Raw genomic sequence first — 23,810 nt, 5'->3', positions numbered from 1 at the left:
CTGAGCCAATCCCAACCATTTCTCAATGGGTAGTCTGACCCCTTAGTGTGAGTGAGTTCTAGTTACTGAATGATTTTGTATGGACCATATTTTGGTTGGTATTAATCTCTATATCTGTCTCCCTGTTTCCTTTGCTTCCAATATTACTTCTACCCTTTTTAAAAAAAGTTTGAATCAACAGAGGGTATAGTTGGAATATATCCTATCATCTAACAGAGGTATAACTCTAAAGTCTTTGAATTGTGTTGGGGAAGTAATTTCCCTCCAGATCTTCTGTGTTGCTTTCTCTGGATAATGTAGATTCTTCCATGACTGCAAACAGTGAGATGAAGACTTTGCTAAGAAGTGGACTCTCACTGGGGAACCTCCTGTTCTGGGAGTCAAGCTAAGCCCTTTATAATGATTCTACTTTATTAAATGGGATTCCTGGCATCTTAACAAAAGGGACTTCTTTCAGAGAGAAAAATTTTACCTGTTTATTTGTATTATTATCTTGATTCTTAAGACACACTAATAACTATTAGTGGTTACACAGTGTGACATTTTTTAAGTTAATAAAAAGACAAGTTTGCCAGTCATAGCAAAATCAAGGAAAAAACATGCCCTGAAGATGTCTTCCTTTGCAGGTGCAAGTCATTTGAATGGTTGAGATGGATAGTGGCATATTGTGGCCCATGGTTCTTAACTCACTTTGGACCATCCTAACTCAAGAAGGAAGGGCAAAGGTGGTGAGGACTTTGGACCATCCTAACTCAAGAAGGAAGGGCAAAGGTGGTGAGTAAACTCAGGTCCCTACACCTTTAGGACACATCCTCGCCTAACCTCTCCCCCACCTCCATCCCTCACCCCAGAACACTTCTCAAGTATCCTGCAGTTTTAAAAGAACCTTCATATGTTGCATTGAATTTGGTCTTCTCAAGGATCCTATGAAGTTTACAGAGTGGATATTCCCATCCTATTTAATGTTTGAGAAATTGATGCTTGGAGAGAAGAAGTTAAATGTTCAAGTCACAGGAAAACTGGAGTTTAAACCTTCCTATTTTGGCCATGAATTCAGCACTCTTTCCATTACACTAAGTAGCCCACTCATTCAAAAAAATTTAAACTGAAAGAATTTCTGTAGGCCACATTAGTTTGTTGTGTTTTGACATTCTTGCTTCCAAAAATGGGTGATGACATAGGGTTCTCTTGTGCATGTATGCAGTAATTTCCTGCTGGCTGGCTCACTGCCCTCTAGTTGAGATAATTCAGTCAACAGGTACCTCTCCAAAATGGGTAATTTAATATTTTACAAGACCCAGCGAAGTGCAGAACAGATATGCCAATACCCATGTAAAAGCTATTCTGGGCAGCTGCCATAAACAAACCATTCATGCTCTTCAAGATTCATTCTCTTTAAGACTCAAGGTCCTCATCTGTAAAGCCAAGAAAATAATAACTACCGCTTCAAAAGAGGTTGTAATGATTAAATGAAATAATGTACGTAAAGTACACTTTTACACAATGAAGCACTAAATAAATATTGTGATTAAGACTGTCACTTATGGGCTTCCCTGGTGGCGCAGTGGTTGAGAATCTGCCTGCTAATGCAGGGAACACGGGTTCGAGCCCTGGTCTGGGAAGATCCCACATGCCGCGGAGCAACTGGGCCCGTGAGCCACAACTACTGAGCCTGCGCGTCTGGAGCCTGTGCCCCGCAACGGGAGGGGCTGCGATAGCGAAAGGCCCGCGCACCACGATGAAGAGCGGCCCCCGCACCGCGATGAAGAGCGGCCCCCACTTGCCGCAACTAGAGAAAGCCCTCACACGAAAACTGAGACCCAACACAGCCATAAATAAATAATAAATAAATAAATAAAGTATTAAAAAAAAAAGACTGTCACTTATTGGTGGAGATAGGGTTCTTATTAAAATGATCCATCTGCTTTCTTTGATCCGTGTGCGTTTGCGTGTGTGTGTGTCTGTGTGTGTGTGCGTGCATGCACGTATGTATGTGTTGGGACAGGGGAAACTACTAATTTTCTTCTCCTAAAATTCCTGCAATGTGACCATTTTTCTATTCCAAAGATTAATTTCCTTTAGTAAAATAAAGTCCTTCCCAGCCCTGCCATTCTTTAATTCAATGAGCAGGGAACCAATTCTCCCAGCCTGAGACTATAATTCCTAGGCTACACTGGAAGGTTTTATAAACCACTTCAACTCACTCTGTCAAAATGGGAAGATTCACCATTTAGCATCTCAAACGTGCCTCACGACATGAAAGAGGCCATTCAAAGAGTACTCAGAGGCATGAGAGGGACAAGATGTCCAGGAACTTAAGTGACAGTCGCTTCTTTTTATTGCTGCTTTAGATTAAAGATGCTGAGGTTTGACAATAAAACTAGGGTAAACTAACCTAACAAAATCACTATGAGAATGAAGTGAAATGTAGATCTAGTGCTTAGTAGTATGCCTGGTACTTACAACATCTAAGTAACTTCACAGTAATGCTTATAGTAGTGGTGGTGGTGGTAGTAGTAGTGGTAGTAATAGTAGCAGCAGCAGCAGTAGAGCGGTAGTACTCACAAGGACGATGTCAGTCAAGTTCAGAGCCAGGTGAATGATTAACAGGTAAGAATCAGAATCCAGTTATTCTCCACGAATCACCATGACCATTCTTCAGGCCTAGGATTTCTAAGCAGATTTTCTAAACATTACTGGAAGTTTTCTTTAAAATATTTATATGGCAGGGTCATCCAGCTCTAAATATATTAGAAATCTGAAGCAGCAATTTTTACTAATGCACTACGTATTACAGGAGTATTTAACACTAATAATTTTTGCACTCTGTCAGGAAATCTTTCTAAAGATGCATCAATATTTCAAGCATTTGGGGATCGTTACAAGGAATGGTAAATATGGAATATAGGTAAACAAAATTTGCTCTTCACCTTGGTTATCATGAGTACAGACCTGCATTCACGTAACTGCAAACAGAGCTTGAGCAATTTCAAAGATAAGACAACTTGTCAATCCATTATATTTTAACGTACCTTTAAAATATGATAGTTGAGAAAGACTAAATACCAGACATAATGTAGAATAATTTCATAAAAGGAAAAACATTACCTAGGTAACCTAACCTAAATATTTCTTTGAAACACAAAAAACTAGAAATCCATTAACACAATTATATCAAGAAATCAAGGATGAGCAAATGGACATCCTGAACTCAAACCCACATGAAAGAGAACAGACATGATTTGATTTTAGAGAAGAAAGTTAATTCTAGTTAAGATTATGAAATAGAATTATAACCTTACTACTAACTACCAGTGTGATCTTGGACAAAGTACTTAACATCTCCTTCTCCTCAACTTCATCATTTGTATAATAAGGTTAATAATAGTACCTACGTAACAAGGTTCTTGTAAGGAGTAAATGATTACACACACACTGGAAAAAGTGCAAGGCACATGCTTAAACCTTATACAGTATGTAAACATTAGCTATTATCACATATTTACATATCACATGCTACTAGATATTATTATATATTGCATATTTTAAAACAGATGGCTTTATTTGAAATTTAAACAAATTTTAAGATATTTAGCACTCAGTGAATATACTGATGATTTTCTAACACATTAGTTTTATTTTTTATAACTTTATTTATTTTTGGCTGTGTTGGGTCTTCGTTGCTGCACACAGGCTTTCTCTAGTTGCGGCGAGCGGGGGCTACTCTTCGTTGTAGTGCGCAGGCTTCTCATTGCGCTGGCTTCTCTTTGCTGCAGAGCATGGGCTCTAGGTGCACGGGCTTCAGTAGTTGTGGCTCATGGGCTCTAGAGCGTAGGCTCAGTAGTTGTGGCGCACGGGTTTAATCACTCCTCAGCATGTGGGATCTTCCCAGACCAGGGCTCGAACCCATGTCCCCTGCATTGGCAGGCAGATTCTTAACCACTGTGCCACCAGGGAAGTCCTAACACATTAGTTTTAGATGAACAAAATTCTGCCTCACACCATGAAGAACATAGAATTCCTTTTTTCTGATTTTAGGATTGAGCTTTTTCACTCACTGCTGGGCTGAGCTAACGGCATTAAAATTTGCTATTTTAAAAAAAAATTCCGGTATAAGGGTGACTCTATCTAGTCCCATCTGTGTATGCTACTAATGCCCACAACAAGACAATTACTCATGTGAGAAACACTGCTTTTCATGACATGACACTCCATCTGAGTAAATACAGAACCAGGGAGCCCTTGGTTGGAAAAATAATTTATTTATATAAAATAATTCTAAATAAGAATTTTGGTTACTACGAGAATGTACGGAATCTTTCTCTGGAAGACTTTCAGTGTAAGATGAACACAAAAATGTTTGGGATGATTTAGGTTTTACTCTTTTGGAAAACAAATATAATCAGTAACAGTCACAGGTATTTATATGTAATCCTAACCTTCTGCTAGCCCATCTGAAATTATGTTGCATTGTTGTTTATTAAAACTGTACATTTCAATTTTAAAATATTTTTATATTAAATGATCCCTCTGATGTTTTATTTCTTAGGGGGAAAAAACCTTGCTTTTTGACATATGAAATCTGACTAATTTAGGACTGAATGTGCCAAGAAAAGTGCCAAATTATTATTATTATTGCCAGTCTGTCATTAATTTCTTAAACAAAAGCATAAACACAAGATGGATAATGGCTAATTATGCATCATTAAAGCCGAGAAATATCCAGGGGTTTGGATAGTTTACAAAAGAAACAATAAAATCTCTGTAATTATATTGTCATTCTGAGATGTAATAACAGAGTATACAACACAAAATCCGTAAGGCACACTTCCACTCTGTCTAAAATGTGTCTTTATGTAAGCTCAGAATTCATTTTTTGGCTATTCTATCTTCAAAATATAGATGAGTAGGAGAAAACAGGAACAAAGAAAACAACTGTAGGACTGGAACATGAGAATTATGAGGGAAAAAATAAAGGTTAAGGCTAAATATTCTCAATTTCTTTTATAGTTAAGAGGAAAAAGATGGATAGATGTAAATTATTATTTATATACAGGAAAGATCAACAGTGTTTGTAGAGAGGATGGTGACCAACTAAGTGCATCCCCTTTGATTATTAAACAAAATAATGCTATAACGTTGCAGCAAAGGTGTTTATGTAAGATATTAAAAACATACCTTTCTGCATCCCTCCATGTTTCAACTTACATTGACAACTGTCAGCTGGTACAGAGGTGTGTCTACAGCCTAGGAACTGAAGGGATGGCGGTACATCATGACAGATGGGGCTGTGTGCTGCTGGTACCAAACGTACTGCTATGGAGGATGCAAAAATTTGGGTCAATCCTTTAATATGCTTTTATTCTAATCCAACTGACCGTTTCCTTCTGAAGATGTACTTCGTCAGAAATGTCATTATCAAAGATAGAAAGAAAATAGGATGCCTAGGGATACGCCCCAGGGTATCATAAAAGGATACTAAAATACCACTTTTTTTTTTTTCCTTAGGTGTGTGAGAGAATACAAAATGTATAAGGAGGTCCTTAAATTAAAGAAACTGATCTGTGCTCAAAAAGGGAGAGGAGAGTTCCAGATAGAATGCCTTTCTAGGGAGAACGATCTGCCAGGGGACTAGATGAAAGTGGGTTTTATCTCCTTGAAGAAGCTGGGGAAACCAAATAGCTCCTAGAAATAGGTCTTTAGCATTTGCATATAGGTCAACCCTCCCCCTACTCTGTCAGCTTCTAGAGATCACAGGTACATCCCTAGAGGAGAAAAATACCTAGACTGTCACTTCATACCCTTCCTACTCTTACCCTCAAAGACACTATCAGGTTTACTCTGAAGGCTAGGCTTCAGAAAAGACCTATTTTGATTTCAAGATTTTCTTTTGGGTCCGTAATAATGTCCACATCAACTTAGTGCTGCCTAAAATTTCATTAACAGTCAATACAGTCTTTCTATATAAAATTAGAAAGAGAAAGTTGTAAAGGTAAATGCAAGGCTGTGGTACGCTTCTTTAAAATTCATCAATTCCAAAATACTGTGTAGTCAAGTAACATGGGTAACTTCTAATATCAGGCTCTTTTGAGAGTAGAGAGAGGATCAGATTGCAAGAGAAAAGCTGGAAGTGAAAGATAAAGTCCTTACTGAGCCCCCCAAAAGGAGTTTAGAATTGCAAAAGATTCTGAGGAAAAAAAGGATGCTTTGGACAGAGCCATTCTTAGCTTCCTGCAGCTGTGCCTACATATACCCGAAAGCAAATTATCTGCAGATCTGTATTAAACGCTCCAACCTTGTTCAGCGTGTGTATCTGTCATAGTCCAATTAGAAAAGTAGGGTGTTGATGAGGGGATTCCTTACAGAGGTGTGGATAAAGTTAAGGAAACCAACAAGGGATGTTGCCTGACCAGGAACTAGAAAAGTAGTAAGCAAGGGGAAAGAACAGTGTAACCAGACTCCACAAAAGCTATAGCCAGGGATAGGGGCCTGCCCTATCTACCAGAGAGACACAGGTATCCTTAGCAGCAAGAGGGAAGTGGGGGAGGGTGGATAAATACCTGATTATCCACTCTTGCTTCCTATTAGCTGAACCCACAAGAAGCCAGAGAGAACAGGAACCTGGATGAGGCAGATCCTGAGGGTTATACTCAACACCCCCATGCCCTCCAACCAGGTAGACAGAGTCACTAGAGGTGAGGAGTAAATGATAAATCTTTTTTTTTTTTAATTTATTTTTATGTATTTATTTTTGGCTGCGTTGGGTCTTCGTTGTTGCACGCGGGCTTCCTCTAGTTGCAGAGAGCAGAGTCTACTCTTCGTTGTGGTGCGCGGGCTTCTCATTGCCATGGCTTCTCTTTGTTGCGTAGCACGGGCTCTAGGTGCACAGGTTTCAGTAGTTGTGGCATGCGGGCTTCAGTAGTTGTGGCTCACGGGCTCTAGAGCTCAGGCTCAGCAGTTGTGGCGCACGGGCTTAGTTGCTCCGCGGCATGTGGGATCTTCCCGGACCAGGGCTTGAACCCGTGTCCCCTGCATTGGCAGGCGGATTCTTAACCACTGCACCACCAGGGAAGCCCCAGTGATGAATCTTTTATAAATTTCTTTCCCCCTTAACATGGCCCAACTTCATTTTAACAAACCCTCAGTACCAAAAGGTATAATATGGCAGTATCAGTGAATAAATAACTCAGTTGTTCAGATTCAAATTATGTGGATTTGGATTATATCTCTCAGGTTACCAGTCCAAGGGATACTGTCTTACTCAGCAGAGGAAATAAAAGGTAAAACTCAAACTTGCTAATAGCTTTGAAAAAAAGAAAACTCTTTCAAAAAAGAACTTAGAAATTGTAATAATTATAGCTGACTACTGTATAGTAGCCCATAGTTTGCAAGACAATTCAAATATTTTTTCATACCATCTACTATACTTCCTATTTTAATAAGCTACATCAAGGGCTTCCCGGGTGGCGCAGTGGTTGAGAATCTGCCTGCCAATGCAGGGGACACGGGTTCAAGCCCTGGTCTGGGAAGATCCCACGTGCCACGGAGCGACTGGGCCCGTGAGCCACAATTGCTGAGCCTGCGCGTCTGGAGCCTGTGCTCCGCAACAAGAGAGGCCGCGACAGGGAGAGGCCCGCGCACCGCGATGAGGAGTGGCCCCCGCTTGCCGCGACTGGAGAAAGCCCTCACACGGATACGAAGACCCAACACAGCCATAAATAAATAAATAAAATTAAAAAAAAAAAAAAAAAAAAAAAAAAGTATATTTAAAAAAAAAAAAAAAAAAATAAGCTACATCAAGATGATTCCTATTAGATTCTGATTTTTAAAATTATTACAATGAATCAAAAAAAATCATAGAGAAATTGGGTTTTCCAATTAGCTATAGACCTTAATTACTGTTTTTGAACATTATTTACAGGTGCTTTCAGTTGATATGTAGGTACTGATGTGTAAGATATGAGCTTCATGTTCTTTACAGATATTCTGAGGAGTACGTATATAAACATACTTGAGCAAAGGCAAATAATAAAAAGGTTTAGATATTCAAGTACTAAGTGATATAGTAAAAATATGTGGGCTGTACTGAAGTGTAGGAAGTAAATGTTAGAAATTCCATTTATAAATTTTTTCTTAAGAGGGAAAAACAAAATGAAATGTTACTAATATTTAATATGTAAGTTAATATTGACCCTTTCACTTGGTCTATATGTCAAATGCCACATATTACCAAGACTACGTTACCTATCTAGCAGAAAACTGCATGGTCCCTAATAAAGGGAGTGAGAGCAGTTTCCACTTGTTCAGGGCTCTTGGATTATAAAGTGTGTAACAGTTTACATGTGCCCAGGTCAGTGGATATGAGGTTTCTATTTAAACACTCTGATGCAAAATGGATAAGTGAATTTAATATGTCTCTATTCGGAAAAAGAAAATGGAAGATAATACTGGAATCAAAGTACATGAAAAACACCAATAAAAACAGAATGCCTCTAGCCTTTAATCTAAAATCTCTTCAGATAAAGACAATGAAAGCCTATACACATCTGACAAGAAGTCAGACAAAGAAATCAGAAATCATCAAGTTGGTTATTTACAATATAGATTTATATCCAAATTCATTAATAAGAAACTCATATTTTCCTTTGAGATGTTAATAAAGCCATTGTGATTTTCAAGAAAAAAGTCATTCTTTCACACTTAATTCACTTTTTAATTTCTTTTTTTATATTTATAATTATATAACAGTTCAATCTACAGAACTTTTTAAAATATAGTAAAATTAATATGCATTAGGTAGTATGTTCACTGCTGTTTTAGTAATAGGGTATGCTATCAAAATAGTTTGAGGTCACTGGTATAGACTATGAAGGTGGGAAGGCTTGATGGAGGAGGTGGGACTTGAGATGAAAACATAGGGTTTGGTTATAGAGAGGAGAGGGAAAAGCTTCTCTGAACATCTGGTTTTCTTAATCTGTCCTTCTCAAAAGCATTTCTGTAGTTCTGGGATAAGGAGCACGATGGCTTGTTGCTTGCTAAACGTTTGCATCTGTTGGGGCTGAAACAGCTTTCTGACCCTATTGTTCCCTCCTTCATTTAAGAAAATGTATTCTCTGCATCTATTATGATCCAGCCAATGATCTATTATGATCCAGCCAATGTGCTAGGTGATATACTGGTAAATAAGACTCAAGGGATTTATAGTCTAAGAGTTAGATCTTCAGTTGCCTCTTCAGGCCAAGGTGCTGAACTTGGGTAGTTCCATTTCTAACCCCTAGAAATTCAGGCATTAAATCAAAGTGGACTGAATGGAAGTAGGTTCAAGACATATCAGAGTTAGTTGTGGGGCTCTAATAATGACATTATGAAGGCGGCCTTTAGGTACGGTGTCTTCGTATCTCTCTAGTCCAAAAACCACAGGCATAAGCATCAGTGGTATGCAGTGGCTACCATATTTTCCAGAAAGACCAGAGTAATGGGCTGAATGATGATCCCTCAAAAGATAAGTCCACACCATAATCACCAGAACCTGTGAATGTTACCTTATTTGGAAAAAGAATCTTTGAAGATGTAATTAAGTTAAAGATTGAGATGAAGAGATCATCCTATATTATCAGGATGGACCCTAAATCCAATGGCAAGTGTCCTTATAAGAGACAGACAGGGGAGATTTTAGAGACAGAAGAGAAGGCCATGTGATAACGGAGGCAGAGTGATGTACCCACAAGCTACAGCTGAAGGAAGCAAGGAACGGAATTTCCCCTAGAACCTCTACATCTTAATTTCAGAATTCTGGCCTCCAGAACTGTGAGTGAATAAATTTCTATCGTTTTAAGGCACCAAATTAGTGGTAATTTGTTACAGCAGCCACAAGAAATTAATACAACCAGTGAAGACTCTGGAGTCCAAGTATGTGGTCCAGGGATGTTGTTCTAGTCATCCTTGGCATTATTAAGAATTGTAGTTTGGCAGGCATGCAAGAGAATGGCTTGCATCTCTCTGAGCTAGGGCATGGAATATCTGAGTGATCAGGACATAACTGGCACTCTGTTTCTCATTTGGAAGCACTGATAGTACAGGTCTCTCAAATTTAGAGGGTCAGAAACAACCTGACATTGGCTTAAATAATCATCTGCTACATGACCCTTGGGAGTTAGCAAAATCACTACAGAGAGTATCAAAACATACATGGCTGCCCTTTCCAACACCAAGTGTGTCCCCTGAGACTTTCTAGACTAAACAATATTGCTTCTTTCACTAACCACTTGGATTTTTAGCAAAACTTTCTCCATGTGAATGAGGAAGTTTTACTAAAGTGCAAGGGAGATTTCTGTAGCTTGACATTATGTATCATGTTATATTTTAGCCCCAGCCAAGTGGAAAAGGTCCTCAAGGAGCCACAACAGCTAGTTTAAGGAGACATGGCTACCAAAACCTCAGTGGTTCAAGGTGTATTGGTGGGGTAGGATTTGGTAGTTCCATGAAGGTGGTCTCCTGCGTATGATCAAACTTGAAGGCTTGTGAGCCACTAAAAAGCCACATTTTTACCAAATAGAAAGTTCATGATCAATTGAGTGGAATATCACTTAGCGCTGAACACAAAGGGTGTCTTAGTCTAGACGCTAGGAAGGCCACAGTCTCAGGTCCATGTAGAACTCAGGTCTGGGAAAAGAAGCCAGGCAGCTACTTTGGTGTCTCACTGCATTCCTCCAGTTCTTCAGTTAGATATTAGCTCCAGAAAGGGTAAGCAAGACGTAGGCGGTGGCAAACTGCAGCTTTGCCAGAAGAAAAGAATCGTTGGCCTTAAAGGACCTATGTAGTCTTAAACTACCTACAGTACCTAGATAGGTAAGATCCAGGAAAATATCTGTTATCCAACTGACACTGTCAAAGTTTTGAAGTCTTGGAAAATGAATACAGCTTTCTGTCCTTGAACTTGGCAAGGACTAATTAAATTTCCATAGGAGGCCAAAGATTTTAAATTCTGCAGAACTTACTTAAATGGAATAGTAGGATGGTGTGAGGGAACAGGCTCTTTGACTCTCTCTGCTGTTAGTTTCACAAAGGAAACAATGACCAGGATCTGAAAAAAACAAGGTGTATTTATTCACACTTGGGTGGAGAGATAGGACAGCTAGACCCTCCTCTCCCTCCCACTCATTTTAATAATGTAATTTTAGATGTTTTTGTTGTTACTATAAAATTGTTTTCCTTGGCTCATTCATGTCCAGGTAATTCTAGGTTGACTATCAACACAAAAAAATTTCCACCATTGTAAATTTAAAGTGTGTTTCATTTTTATTCATTAAATAGCCAACATTTTCAAAACAATTTAATGTAGCAGCTTTTTTTTTCTTTTTAAACTGAAATTGGTGATGGTGGCAGGGAGGGTAAATATATCCAAGCTATCCTTGGGATTTTTCTTTTTCAATAAAAAGGATAAAATATACACTGTAACATTAAAGCTAAGTAAGTCAAAGGAGGAAAAAAATCCAAGGCAGACCCTTGGATGCAACTACAATCAAACTGTTGACTAAAGGTTGACATGAATCTAAAGAAAACCAGGTATGGTCTGCCAGGACCACATTCAGCAGTTTATTAAAGTTTCCTTTACTTCTGTTTGTTAGTCAATGAATAGAACTGCGAGGAAGTATATGAAAAGTGACACTTTTCTAAAATAATTTCACTTTTTCTAAAAACATGTCAAGCTTATAACCATAGTATGGCATTAAACTGAGCAACTGTAAACAATTACCAACTCCCCAAATCCAAACATTTTCTAGCATTTGGTTGTTTGGCATCTTGCAGATGCATCTTGTGATGGAAAACTAATTTTTTTATGGCATTTTATAACAGGCAGGAAGCAGAGTTACTCAGGTTATGACCATCAAAAAAAAATGTGGCTTTTTGTTCATTTAGTTTATGGTATGTTCCATGGTCTGTAGACAAAAAGAAAAGAACTGCTTTGTTTTCTGGTTGAGTTTAAACCCACATATTATTAAAACATGCTGCTTAATACCTCAATGCAAAATTGCTATTATGAGTAATTTTCTTGGAAGATGTGGGTGTCTGAATGGTTTGCCAATGCTTCTGATTATTATTCCCAAGTTCAGTCCTGTTGGTAGAACATGATTTTCTCCATCATATATTATAGGCCATAATAGTTAAGATGTCACATAAAAATGATATCTTACTGTCTCAGTGCAGACTATGTGCCCAGCAGAATCTTATGTTCTGAGTGATTTTGCTTTTCCATAAGAAACAAGAGTACCAACTCTTCTCTTGCTCCATCCATATTTTTGGCTACATGTTTTAAATGTGTTGCAATTTCTCTGCAGAAAAACCAGTGCCACATAGCTTTAGGGTTTTAAGAAACCACAAACACTGAAACCACACTCTTGTCAATCTATCCTGAGCAATGATTATGATGTAGGTTTTACTTTCATATATATTCACTATCTCCCTTGCCAAATCAGAAATTTACATTGTTCATCCCACAGTCAGTTTGGTTGTTTTTTTTTTTTTAAAGTGTAAACATAAACCCCTCTCTAGAGAGCAAAAAGACAATAATGATATTAGTGTCCTTATTGCCCATTAGATATGCTAGAATAGGACAGTGCTTTATTAGTGATTTTTAAAATTTCTTAAAGAGGGAGCCATTTTTAAGTGGAGCTAACTAGATATTATGTGACTAGGTATCACAATCTGAATATTCACGTCTTCTTCAGCGTAATGCTGATAATCCATCCATCTTCACAGCTCCTTGATTTATGCTTTTTTAAATGTAACAACCAAATATTTTTGAAAGTGTGGCATTTTATAAAATTTTTTGAATTTTAAAATGCACTGTTTAAAACTTGCTCCCAATTAAAAAATTTTAATGCAGAATCCAAGTGTTTTCCACATTTCTTCCAAGGATATTTGAATAGCAAACTAAGTCTCAATGATGGCTCTGTTTGAAAAATATTCATTATAATTAAATTCCAGGTTAAATAAATAACTTACATACCCCTGTAGAAGTTACTGTGATGGGATCTAAATTATACTATAATTTTCATTTTCCCTCTAACAAACTATTTTAAAGTAATTTTATTAAGCTGCAACCAAAAACTTACTAAACATCTCGATTCAATTTATCAACCCAGTTCAAGTTCACATTTTAGACAGATAGCTCTGCCTCCTCATACATAACACTGACTGGCTCGATTTAATTGGAATGTACGTTTATACTTGACCTGAGAGTGCCACATAGATGTAATTCAAGTCTTTTAATTACAAGATACTAATTAGTATTCCAAATATGTTCACTATATATTATTTAGGCATAAATTATTAATTTTCTTATTCACTGAGACTGAACATTATAATGAATCCTAGAGCAAAGACAAATATTGAATGCAAAAGTCATACAAATTTCATATTTTATTCCCCAAGAAAGACTTAAAGTTTAAAGACTTAAAGGTCCTAGTTCCCTTCACTGATTTGAAACAAATACCCTAAACTTCTGATCAGTTTGCTGGTTTTAATGGTTAATCTTCTTGGTAAATCATTTATTGCCATTAAATTAAGTTAACCTAAGCAAAACAATATAGATTTCAAGCATACTAGCATCTTTGTTGACCTTATGAAATGCTAATATCATTGCCATTTAAGTTCTCCACCACAGCGAACTCTCACAAGAACCCACTGAGAAATGAGAAAGCAATTATCTAAGGTAAAGAAGCCTTTAGTTTACCCAGGGTTGGGTGTAAAAATGAAGTAACTGCTCTTTGAGAGTGGATGGAGAAGAGACTGGGAGCATAAGTCACGAAGCATGAGGAAATTACTTGGTATACTTAAGTATTTGACCAAAGTTAACTCCCAGGATGGAAACTCAATGTAGTAGACAAGCACCTATTTAATCAATCAGTAGCAAAAGGTAAACAGAACCATAAACCAGCATTGTTCAGTTCAACAAATAATTACTGAGTGTGTAGTGTGTGCCAGGCCCTCTGCTAGGTACTGGCTTTACAATAATGAATATGATAGTTCCTTCCCTCAAGCATAAATATCCAGTAGGAGAGAAATACAAAAGCTGACCTGGTTTTGAAAGATGAAAAGCAATTAGTCATAGGGAAAAAAATCTATAATGGGAAGGATAGAGCAAGTAATGTGTGGGGAGAACTATAATAGTTTGGTAGTTCTGAGGGAGGCCAAAAAGATAGGCAAGGAGTGGCTGAAAATAAGATGGAAGAGATAGCATGCTTATAGATTTGCATGGCTTTACTGGTCATGTTAAAAAGACACTGAAGGGAGGATTTTAAACAGAAGAGTGATCTGGTTAGACATACAGCTTAGAAAGATCACTTCGGTTCATCTAAAGACTGAATATAATGTGGAAAGATTGGAGATAGGAAAATCAATAAGCTAATTGGAGAATCAATTCAGTAAGAGTAGAGTGGAAAAGAAGAAAACTTTGAAAGAAATTTATATTTTGGAAATACATTAGGAGTCTAGGATAACTTTTGGTTTCTGACTTGGAATAGGTCCATTACCTAAAACAGGGACTGTAAAAGGAATGTAGGATAGATGTTGAAATAAGTTTCGTTATGAACATGATGAGTTTCAGGTGCCTACAGAACACTGAGTAGAGCCACTTGGCAGGCAGTGGAGTATATGAGTCTGACTCTCAGAAAGAAGCCCAAACTGGAGATACCGATTAGAGAGTTGTCAGAATACAGGTGATTGTAAAGCTTTGAAAACAGAAGAAATCAACCAGTAAGAGTGATGGATCCAAACCAAACCAAACACTGTGTGTGTGTGTGTGTGTGTGTGTGTGTGTGTGTACACGTGTGTGTAGGTGATGATGGGAGGAGAGGGGAGATGCCAAAATTTAAGCTGGTAATTAAACATTTATTTGCTAATCAAACCCCTTACTATTTCAAGCATTAACTGAGACCTGGTCTTTAGCTGTTTCAACACTAAAGAAATTATTCATTAGCTCATATAAACTTTATGGTCATATGAAAGGCAAAGTCATGGATGAATGTTTCATAAAAATGTGTATAAAACCCCCCAGACCCCAAAATTTTAAAGTTCTATTAATCCTTCACTTCCGTAGTTTGTGTAAAACCCAATTATAAATCAATATATTTATAGTTTTCTTTCCTCATTGATATTTGATTTCTTCATTAGGGAACCATGATGTCTGATTGACACCAAATACTAGGATTAGATCAGTTCAAATAAGCATATACCTATATGAGTTATGTGTAGCCCTTTGGACTTTTTCTGAAGTACTTAAATTTGTATAAAAATATAAATAAAAACTAACTTATTTGTGAAAATCCTTGGATTTGAAAGCTTTCATAGATTTTTGTTCTATGGTGAACATAAAAAATTTTGACCAAGCTCTTGCATAATCTTCCTATTTTGTTCCCATGTGGCACTGCCTATTGTATTCAAAGACCACTGTTTTGATTCATAAAACCACATGAATTGAAATGCAACTCATGCCAGCACTATAGTTCAATTTACAATCCTTCTATGGTACTAATGCAGTGACTTCCTCAGTTCTGTGCACGGTTATCTTGTCATTTGGATTCAGTCCCAGCAGAATGCGAAGTTCCCTTCCTCTATTAATTCAACTGCCCAGAGTATTAGACAATCTGTAGGTTGTGTCCACTTAGTTCCTTGTAAATCACTTCCCTCCTAGCCTTTCAATTCATCTGTGACTTGTGCATAGTAGAAAATCTCCCTGAACCTTTTTCTCACTGTGATTGCATTGGGCATTGTCTGAAAAGAATGGCTCTCATTATTCCCCTTTGATCATTTACATTTTAATTCTAGTTCCCAAACAGCTGGCCTCTGCTTTGAAAAATAGTACAACAAATCCTTTGGGCACACTGTCCTCTTCTTTCCTTCTTTTCCAAAGCACCATGCCTTCCAAAGGACTTACATTAGAAGTGGAAGACATTCTCCAAGAATTTAAGGGATATATGAAGATCATCTAGAGCTAACAAGAAATTTAAAGGATTTATGAGAAATGTTTTCTCCATAAGTCTGATGGATTGTTTTAAGACTTACTACACAAGGAATATACATGGCATCATATATATTAGTGAATAAAACATTTTTGCCTGTCTATTGCAAAATAATTTTTTTCAAAAGCAATCCTTTTCTTTTTAAAATCCACACTTGCTATGAGAAGGGCAAATATCTGCCATGCGTGTAGAGTTGCATCCATCTTTTCCTAAAGCCTTGTCTTAGTCTCATCTTTCCAACAGCTCTGATTATTTCTATCACCCATTTTCACACATAACCATATTATAACTTGGCTCTTATTTAAGGCTATCACATATATGTTTCCTCCCCTAAGTGCTTTAACAGGTAAATTAGTGATGTGATGTGGTAAGTGTTCATGTATACCCTGTTTAGTTATCCAAAGGATGTGAAAGTGCTGTCTTCCTCAACTCCAGAACAAGCTCCTGGAGGGTACGGATGCAGTCTTGTGTTTTTCTTCCTTCTGCTAACATGGTTCATCACAGTCAGGGGCTCATAACAGATTCTTAATAAACATTTGCTGAATATAAAGTAGATGCTCACAATGGATACCTGTGTTCCTCTGAAAGACACATAATTCCAACCTTCCTTTGTGACATTCAGTTTTCCTTAATAAAAAAACATATCTGTCAGCATTCTAATCACTGAAACCTTTACTGGACAAATAGCTATTTAACATGACAAACTGATTTGTGCAAAAGTATGAAATTAATGCAATGTCCTTTCAATTAACCATAGAATGTGAAGCAGTCTTGGAGACAATTAGATTTATCCCCTCATTTTGTAGATTAGACAACTGAGGCCTAGAGAGTCAAATGACTTTCCCAAGGACTCAATAAGAGGGGAGAGTGCTAATGTTTAATATGTCTTAAAGAAAGGTAAAGATTGGGTGTTTTAGACATATGGAATTGGTTGGGTCTTTTTTTTTCTTTTAAGAGAAAGAGACAGTGTTGGTTCCTTCAAACCTTACCACCCGAAAAAAGAGTGATTATTTCCTTTTTGGTATAGTACTAAACAGGCTGTGTTAAACTTTTTGGGGTTCTAATTTCTCTAAAACCATTCGTTGATTCAAAAATATTTATTGATCACTGCCTTAATCCACATAATTTTCTGGACAGTAGGGATATCTTCCACTGTGCAAGCAAGCAAATAAAATTATATAGTGACTAAGGTCTCATATTCTCTACCTTAAAAATGAGATTATTGAAGTTTTCAAAGATATTTAAAAAGTGACCTACTCTATGAAAATGTACACAGCCTACATACAATGATCTAGATGGATAAATCTAAACACAATATAACAAATAGTGTTTAATTCATCGTGATAAAATCACTGTGTATACTATAACATACAATAAAATAAATAAGGGTCTGTAAGATATTATTTTCATTTACATCTCCTTCCAAATAAATTCAGTGCATTGCCCATGTCTATTCAGGTTGTTTATCCCAGTATCAACTAGTGGGATGACTTAACATTGATTTAAAATTTCATGAATGCTTAGCTTTATGCCCCTTAGTCCAAGAATGGCTGATATGACCCATAGGTGTTAGACATCTCTTATGTATGGTAAATCTGTCCACATTGCCTTTTTCATTGGAGTTACAATTGTGGCACGTAGATCATTTTGTTAATTTTGTTACTTCCTGAGGAACAATACATCCTGGTCCTAAAAGATAGCCTTAATTTGACTTCCAGGTTCTTAGATCTAAAACAAACAAAACAGAACAAAACACAAAAAACTTGAGAGATATTTTGGAACTATCCTCATTTTAAAGATAATGAAACAAGGGCCAACGAGGTTGTAGTTTGGTTTGGACTTAACATTTTTTTTTTTGTACTTCCTTTAGGAGTCCATGCAAAGACAGTTGCCCTTTGTAAATCTCACACACACACACACACCATCTTGTTCAAAGGATTAAAAGTATTAATAAATGTGGACCTTAGCAATCACGAGTAGTTGTGGAACTAAGTAATTAAGTATGTGTAGTCTCATAAATGACAAATAAAACAGAGCATCAATGTGGACTCACAGAAATAACAGAGCAAAGCAAAGCTGGAGTTACACAAAGTATTGCCATATGCTTCCCCTCTCTGTTCTCTATTTTATCCTCTCTATCCTCAAAAATGGAGAAGAAACTTTTATAGACCTTCGGTGATGAGTCATCATAATGTCTGTGTACAATTTCAAATGTTTAACTTTCCAATTTTATTAAGTTAAGTGATGACAGAATAAAAGTCAGTAAATTATATTTAAGTATAAAATAAAATGAAATGAAATTTTTATTAGAGTTGCATAGATTTTTTCCAATATGGGGTCCATTTTTATTCTATTTTTAGGTTATATTATAACTAACTATATAACACAGTTATCCCAAATTTGAAGTACTGTTTGTATGTTAACTATATCTTGTGTTGTGGATACATGTACCCCTAGATTTTACGAAGATGGTATGTAATAGTAAATCTGACCACCAAAGAGCTGTGTCATTTTAAGGTTAGTTTTCACTCCATCTGGAGGACTCCAACCTGAGTTCAGAAACGGCCTGATTAAGTGCCACTCTGTCTAAGTCAACAGCAGGAACATTTTTCACACACGTCTTGGCCTAAACCAGGGCTCCTCGGCTCACTGGTGGGAGCAGATTCTCCACGAACATAACCTTCTCTACAGATCTAAGAACCTCTGAGGGGCATAATAATTTGGGGAAGGCAACTGCAGTTGTTCACTATCTTTTCCTCATTCTCTTTCCAGAAAAAGGATTCTGAATAAATTCAGTAGAATTACTCAAACAATAAACTATTGATATATTTTATCACAAGATATAAAGTCACAGTTATTTCATTTGTTACAAAAATCTCCAGTGGTTGCTCTCACGTTTTTGATGTGTCTTGTGATGTGAAAAATAACCCCACATAAATACAGAGGCCTTAAGCAATTTTCACCTTGAAATAGTTATTTTAAAATAATAAAATGGATGTTCTCAAGGTTAAATATGCATACTCCATTTACATCCTTCTTTACAGACTGTCTCCATTTACATCTGATATATACAATAAAATGTAATTTTTTTTAGCATGAGGAATTCAAATTGAATTTGCTTTAGGAAAATATGATGCCACTTTTTCATTATGACTAACTTAATACTATTTAACCTAACCCTCATGCTAATGTTAGAGATACTTTGTATATTTCACTAATAATGAAATTAGAACAGTATCACACCTACTATGATCCCTATAAATATGCCTAGGCCATGATATTTTTTAAACCTGGCTCTAACTATATCCATGGCCCATCACTCACCGTTCTATGTTCCAGTCTAACTGAAATGCAACTTCTTATAATTTCTAATTCTCTGTGATGCTAAACCACAGAAAACTATTACAGTGAAACAATCTAAACACAAGTATACTGATAAAGTGGAACAAACCTCTAACTAATACCAGGGGCTTTCTAATTTATCTTTTTCTTATATGGTATTCTTCTCTCTCTTTTTCTTAACTTTTAAAGAAGAATATCGTCATTTCCCATGACACTTCCCTGATTATGTCTAAGAATCATTTTTAAGTCACATCTAATTGATAATATATTTTTCAGGTGAATGGTCACATGAAGAGCTCTCTTGACCACTATACCATTTCCAGAAGAGTCAAACAAATACATTTCACTATTAATTGAACAGGACAGTCAAAATTAGACCGATTATTTAATTCCAATGTATTAAAAAGACCTATTATTAAAAATAAAAGGCAACAGTATCATTTCACATGATGAGTATTTAAAACAAAACAAAAAAAAGTCAAAACTCATTACTTATACCATGAGTCCAAGATTTCACTTTGAAGTGAGAAATCTCATGTAGCATTCTGTAGAGAAAGAACAGTATTTAAATATCTGATTTCTAATCCCTAGAATATTTCCGTGTTCACGCATTCATAAAAGAGAGAATATATTTGGATCTTAGTAGCTTCCTACCAGGACTACTGAGGTCCTGGGGGTTGAAAAATGGTTTGAAAAGCATTTGTGGTAAAACAAACACAGCAAAAGGTTTAGCAGCAACAATCCCATTTTTTTAAAGTATGAGGGTAACAGATTTAATAGTTGCTCTGCAATAGCATATTCACACAAAAGTCACAGGTTATTTTTGAGAAAATGATTTCAGTTGTGGAAACTGAATAACACAAGCAATGCAATCTGTCCTAATTGAATAGCAAACATGATTGAAATGCCATGTCACCTTTACTCCTGGAAAGGAAGAACTGTGGTCAAAGACTTTAATTGTAAGTGGATCTCTGATGAAAATATAGAATGTAGCTTTATTTATACCTTACCTTGTTCTAAAAAGGATTTTAAAAAATTACAAATGGAAATCTAAGAAAGTAAAGCATGAAATAGTTAGCATGTGAAATGTATACTTTAGGTTCTGCCCAGTTACTTGAAGTAGGACACAACTTTATTCTGAGGTTATTAGAGGCCAAGGAAAAAATAGAAACACCATTAGTGTCCATATGATAAAACCAAGCCAGTGGTTTAAGACAAAGTCAAGTAGTTTTTAACACGCTCTGACTTGAAAGAAACCTAAAGATTCCATGGGTCTTCATAAAGAGAAATATATAACTATTGTCCTTACATAGTCTTTATGTATTTGTGACCTCTTAAAAGTATGGTTATTATAATTTTAAAGACATTTTCTAGATTCATGTTCAACCAAGACAGTATATGTCAGGTGGTGCCAAACTACAATCCACTGCTCAATGGACCTGTCATGTGTTTTTATAAATAAAGCTTTATTGGAATACTGCAATACCCATTTGTTTACATACTGTTTATGGCTGCTTTCTTGCTACAACAGCAGAGCTAAGCAATTTCAACAGAGACTATATATGGCCCACAAAGCCTGAAAATTTTTCTGTCTGACCCTTTACAGAATAGCTTGCTAACCCTGACATTTGATATTATTTATAAAAACATTTTTAGAATGCAACTATTTAAAATCAGAAATAAATATCTAACAAAAATGTTTGTAATCTTTTGCAAGAAAATCTGTTTACTTAATTTTAGACACTCATACCATTGATTTTCAATAATTGTTTACTAAAGTAATTTGTGTAGTCACATAGTTCATTTCCAATATGGCCTAGAAATCAGAGGAGTTGAATTGAAATTTGTCCTTATTTCTTTGCTTTGTTTTCCAAGGCCAATGTCTTTTTTTTTTTTTTTTTTTTTTTTGAGCACTTCAATTTATTTCTGGCCAAGTACTTAATTTTCTGATAATCTACCCTATAGCTAGGAATAACTTTAGCGCTTTTAGAGTATACATTTTCATTTTTAAATCATAGACATTCTTTTTTTTTTTTAAGTTCAATTATTTAATTCTTCATAAAAAATATGATTTAATTAAAAGTCCAAGGCCAATGTCTTTTTAAAAATACATATTTTGCATGCACATGACATAACCCCAATAGGAGAGCATACTACTCACTGACTACAGTTCTACATGGCTTCTAACTCTTTGGGGCTATTTCAAGCCTGTATTTCTGAACTTTTTGACACTGGCATTCCTCACCCCATCTTTATCAGTGTCACCACCTCCATTCTTTAGTATTGATATTTTCTTAGCTGTTTGTGAAAATGTCTGCAACCATAGCTCCCAAACAAGTCCCTTAGTCTCTGCCTCTAAATAGGTTGATGTCTCTATGCCACACCATATGTAGAAATTCTAGACCTGCCACTACATCCTCTCAAATTTTTCTTGCTAATCTTAAAACATCACACTCCTTACCCTCCTCCCCAAGTCAAAATCCTTCACTGACTCCAATGGCCTTATGATAAAACCAAAACCCCAAGTAAGCCCGGTATTTAAGGACCTCTACAAATCCAAGACCACCTACCCATCTTACTCTTCTCCAAAAGGAATCCCCCACTGCAGGCAATATGGTTTACCTTGCTCTTTGTCACCTCAGTGTCTTTGCTTTCGCTATTATCCTACCTGGGTGCTTTCCAAACCAAGCCACTTATGCAGCGCCACTCCACACCCTGCTTCCCACATGAAATCTTTAGCTTCTGCACATGGTGATATACTTCCCTCCTCTAGATTTGTATAGCACTTACAAGACATGCTATTCTTTACCATTTACCTTATTGTGCATTATATTCTTTTTAATATTAGTTTTATGTCTTGTGTCTCTAGCGAGTGGCAACTAGAGGAGAACAACATGCTGTATATTTTACATCCCATAGCATAAGCATGGTTGTACATATAGAAGAAAATCAATCACTTTCTTGTTTTTCTTAAAGCCTTTCATCAGTTCTTTGAAATAACAGTTTATATTTGATATTTAGTGATATCTCAATATTAAAAGGCCTACATTTAAATAAAATTCCATGAACGCTATTTAGAGTTTAATATATATTTGAATTATTTGTTGGTTTGTTATTCATATATTTAATATTTAACTTGAGTAATTGCAAGTCTGGGAGATAGATATATCATTCTACCTAACTGTTCCACATTGAAGCAATTTACATCACATAATTAATTAATCCTAAAAACAAAACAAAGTGGAAGTCAAGAAAAGAAGCTTGAAGAAAAATCAACAGTAATTCAATTCTTCATTATAAAATAAAAATACTACTTTCTCCTAAATTATGTGATATTTTGAAAATGCCCTATAAATAATATTACATGAAAGAATAAAAAAATTAAGTTTTGTTTTCTATTGAGGAAATGCCTAGGAAAAAAGTAAACAGCCTTGAATTATGCCAAAAGTACAATCAATCAAAAGTCTGGCAAACTGTGTTTAATGCTAAGTTCAGTAGAGCATTATACTAGGTCTACAAATATTTGAAAAGTACATTTAAGTATTTTAGCATAAGCAATATACATGAAGAGGTAAACTAACCATTAATCTCAAAGGTGATTCAAGATCATCATGAAATTGGATCAGCTCACTTACTGAATTTCAGGACATTTAGGCCATTACCTGTAAAAAGCAAAATATGTGTAACTCCGTTATTTAATTCATTTATAAATTTCAGTACCATATTGGTTGTTGCTTGGCACCTGGCCTTGTTTATAACTAAAGCTGCTGTGGGGAAATAGCCAAAGAACACATTCATATTGACACTGGAGTGATTTTTGTGACTACTTTCCTCAAACATGGATTTATAATTTTCTGTTTAGATTTTTTAAAAAACTTAGTTTCAGGTACAAAAAAGCTGCAGGGGTTAAAATCACTTATATATGTAATTCTCCAATATCTCAAGAAAATGACACAATTTGGGTTGCCCATGTTTAGAGCATTTTATATCAACAAAAATCTAATCTTATCTCTATCATTGATTTCTAATATTCTAAATGATTTCTCTCTTGTGATTTAATGCATTAGTGATGTTAACAAATATATCTACAGAGATTTAGAAGACATAATTAATCTTTGAAAGCTCTTATGAGATTCTCAAAAAAAATTTTGCTTCTACTACCTTAAAAATTAGAACGTACTGCCAATTAAATAAAAGTCAACCCCCTTATCATGGTCAAGAGAACCTTGTGGCCTGCTATCTGCCTTCTGCCCTGATTTCCTGTCCCATCACCCTCTACCACGTTCATCAGACTCCAGGGCCACTGGCTTTGTATTTGTTTCTCAAATATTCCAGGCTTCTTCCTGCTTTAAGGCTATTGTTTTTTCTGTTCCCTCTGCTTGAAAACTTTTCCCCCAGATATTCATATGCCTGGCTACTTCTCATTACTCATGTCTCCAAGAACAG

The 23,810-nt window shown here is 36.1% G+C and overlaps 1 protein-coding gene across 5 annotated transcripts in view; it reads right to left on the bottom strand.

Annotated features, from left to right (window-relative positions):
- MAP2 (microtubule associated protein 2) overlaps window positions 1–23,810 on the bottom strand; it is a 279,762-nt gene that overhangs the window by 245,600 nt on the left and 10,352 nt on the right. The window contains exons 2-3 of one of the 5 annotated variants that reach the window (XM_007187833.2): window positions 22,946–23,026; window positions 10,998–11,083 (exon numbers count right to left, since the gene is read on the bottom strand). The exons of 2 other annotated variants lie outside the window; for them this stretch is intronic. The gene's annotated coding sequence lies outside the window, so the exon portion shown is untranslated. The remainder of the gene's footprint in view (window positions 1–10,997; window positions 11,084–22,945; window positions 23,027–23,810) is intronic. 2 more of the 5 variants (XM_057551246.1, XM_007187834.2) reach the window with 2 other exon arrangements.

Source organism: Balaenoptera acutorostrata, chromosome 8 (assembly GCF_949987535.1).
Source record: "Balaenoptera acutorostrata chromosome 8, mBalAcu1.1, whole genome shotgun sequence".
NCBI classification, from domain to species: Eukaryota; Metazoa; Chordata; class Mammalia; order Artiodactyla; family Balaenopteridae; genus Balaenoptera; species Balaenoptera acutorostrata.
This window is presented reverse-complemented; position numbering and strand designations above follow the sequence as displayed.